Source organism: Aquila chrysaetos, chromosome 2 (genome assembly GCF_900496995.4).
Source record: "Aquila chrysaetos chrysaetos chromosome 2, bAquChr1.4, whole genome shotgun sequence".
NCBI classification, from domain to species: Eukaryota; Metazoa; Chordata; class Aves; order Accipitriformes; family Accipitridae; genus Aquila; species Aquila chrysaetos.
The window spans coordinates 65,604,949-65,608,111 of NC_044005.1; the positions used below are offsets into that span (position 1 = coordinate 65,604,949).

The 3,163-nt window shown below is 46.4% G+C and overlaps 1 long non-coding RNA gene across 2 annotated transcripts; it reads right to left on the reverse strand.

Moving 5' to 3' along the window:
- Nucleotides 1-273: 273 nt before the first annotated feature.
- Nucleotides 274-1,634, reverse strand: LOC115334372. 2 transcript variants are annotated; one of them, XR_003921100.1, is made up of 3 exons: nt 1,407-1,634; nt 1,126-1,260; nt 274-670 (listed from the first exon to the last, which is right to left on the reverse strand). It is a non-coding gene; the product is annotated as an uncharacterized LOC115334372 (long non-coding RNA). The 2 variants fall into 2 exon arrangements; XR_003921101.1 differs by lacking the exon at nt 1,407-1,634 and having other exon boundaries at nt 274-448; nt 566-670; nt 1,126-1,334.
- Between the last annotated feature and the right edge of the window lie 1,529 nt (nt 1,635-3,163).

Consider the following 3,163-nt stretch of genomic DNA (forward strand, 5'->3'; position numbering starts at 1 on the left):
CGCAGGTTGGAAGGAGGTGGCTGAGAGCATCTTTCTGAACCAGCTACCCTTGCCAAGGAGTTCTCACAACAGAGCTGATGGTCTTTTGTTATTTATCCTCATGTTGTAAACTGAACCGTCATTATTCTAAACTCTTTCCCTCATCTAATGAAATCCTGAATGTCTCCTATGTAAAATATTAAATGGTTGCCTTTGCAAGAGTCTTTTTGTGTGTGTGTGTGCTTCAAATAAAACATTCTCCAATATAAATCATTTGCCCCTAAAATTGTTGATCAAGAACAACAGGATCCTTATGTTCAGATACGTGCTACTGAGCAGATGAATTTTTATTTCATATGTATAAACATTATTTGTGGATACTTCCTACTGGTTTGACATGGGGTCACATCCAGAGTCACCACTCCTCTAATCCACCTCCCTCGTTGCAGAATATAGCCTAAAAGACCACCTTTACTGGGAAAAATATCAGACAACTGTCACATTACCTAACTTAGTGAAATCATAACAAAGGCTTCCATTAGAAGTGACATAACATAAGCTGGAAGGGGTTTTCAATTCCACTTACACTTCTTTTCCCCGTTCCTTCCCTGAAATGTCTCACATTCTCAGCATGTTTTGTGGAAGCTTGATTAAAGTCAGGAAATCTGGTTTTGTACCACTCATTCAGTTCCTGAGGGGATATTAAACAGAAGAGGGCAAACGGGAACGCTTATTGTCAGCTCTGTGAGAAGATACGTACTGTTTTCAGTTATTAGATGAATATGTAAACATGTAAAAAACCTGAGACTATTAGTAAAGACTGTTTTTTGTGTGCAACTAAGGGAGAGGGCTAAAGGAAATATTGTGTTTGGAACTGTGGAGGAGGACCCATGAACAAAAAAATGAACCCACATCATTCTTCCATCATGTTAAATGCTATTTATAACATGTGGATTGGAAGAAGCATTTATTTTTTAAAAAAGAAGAATCTATCCAACCATCTTGTGTATATTTATATCTAGCGACAGACTAGTAAGTATATTCAATATGTTTGTGATGGTTTTTTTTAGGGGAGCAGAGGGGGAAGAGATCAGCGAGAGCTGACAGATAATTTCATCTCACAAATAAGACAAAGTATAATTTTACCTGCAGGTTCTTGGCTGCGATTTTTTCATCCTATATCTGGATGTCCCTCAGAGCAGCAGCCAGGTCTGAGGCTGAGCAGGAGACATCGGCACACACAGTAGCACTGCACATCTGTTTCATGAAATCTTCGTTTGCCTGTTTTGACAGAAACACACAGAGAGGACATGGTAAATAAAGCGATCCTCTGCACAGCTCCTGGAAAAGAAAGGCTGCAAAGCAATGTCAAGGGGAAAAAGCTCTGCCCTGTCTGCCCCCCGCCATGCCCCTGCCCAGGAAAGCACCTCCCAGCTGGGCCTCCAGGGAGATGGAGCCACAGCGGCATCCACGTCCTCCGAGAAACACGGGAAACCGCACATGGCCATCAATCCCCCCTGCACTGCGTAATGTGGCCCCATGGCTCCACTCCAGCTGCAGGACTCCTGGCCTGGCAACGGGCACCCCCAGCATGCCCCAGTTGAGAGGAGCTTTTGCCCCTTTGCTCAAGGGATGCTGCAGGGCTGGGAAGGGTCCCCCAAAGCACTGGGAGCCCCTGGGTACCGCGCCACGGGGAGGATCCATGGCAGGTTGTCCCTTTGTAGGGCACCAGGAGGATTTACTCCTCCACAGCTCTGGTACTGGTGTGGTCTGCTGCTGCGCTGTGAAATGGGGTCACGCAATACGAGGCCTGTCCTGCCGAGAAAAAGACAGTCCGGGAGCGGGGCTGGCAAGACCCTGCCAGGCGCTCCCATTCCAGCAGCGTTACACAGCCCCTGCAGTGCCAGGTGCAGGGCAAGCAGAGCTGTCCCCTGTGCCCAGTGTGCAGTGGAGCAATGGTATTTATCATAGCTATGGTAAGTCTCCTGCCCAGTCCCTACTAATTATTTCCTGCGACACTGCAGCATACAGAAACAGAAATTGCCAGCATGAGGTAACAAAACGCAGGTACCAAAGCAGAGCAAGAAAAAGGCAAGGGGGCAGGTAGAGAAGGATGGTGAAACAAAGAGATGCCTGCTTGATATGATAAGCAGCGGCATGAGGTCTGCTGCTATTTTGGTTGCTCTAGTATGTTCAGTGAGGCAGTGACAGGCTTCTCTGTTACACAGCAGCTTCTCTCTCTGCTGGCTCCTGGTGCTGTGCTAAGCTGGGTGCGATGCAGTTGTGGGTGGCTGTGATCCAAAGGCATGTGCTGGCAATCTGGTTCCCCTCTTTGTAGCTGTGACATTGAAATAGTGGAATAAGGACTTTCTCCTTTGAGTTTTCACATGCTCAGCAAGTTCTGCAAGGTCTAGATGGCTTTTTGGAGAAAGGTGTCAGGTCACAGAGCCTCCATAGAAATCCCACAGAACTCAACCTGTGGTCTCCATCATGTCTCCTTGCACCGAGAAGGGAGAAGGAAATACAGCCAGAGCATGCAAATTCTTTCTTCCCTACCTCACCCCTTGCTGTCACATTCTTATTTAAAACCAGGGTCTCAAACCTAGACTCCGATGTGTCAGGGAAGGTGTCTCATTCCGCCAGCAAAGCCATTTAGAAACACCACTGTCTCCATCTTATCCCATTGTCGTGGTTTAACCCCAGCCAGTAACTAAGCACTACGCAGCCACTCACTCAGTCCCCACCCTCCCCCCAGTGGGATGGGGGAGAGAATCAGAAAAAAAAAAAAGGTAAAACTCACGGGTTGAGATAAGAACAGTTTAATAGGACAGAAAGGAAGAAACTAATAATGATAACAACAACAATAATAAAATGACAATAATAATAATAAAAGGATTGGAATATACAAAACAAGTGATGCACAATGCAATTGCTCACCACCCACTGACCGATGCCCAGTCAGTTCCCGACTATCAATCCCTCCCAGCCCCACTCTCCCTAGTTTATATACTGGGCATGACATCACATGGTATGAAATACCCCTTTGGCCAGTTTGGGTCAGCTGTCCTGGCTGTGTCCCCTCCCAACTTTTTGTGCCCCTCCAGCCTTCTTGCTGGCTGGGCATGAGAAGCTGAAAAATCCTTGGCTTAGTCTAAACATTACTTAGCAACAACTGAAAACATCA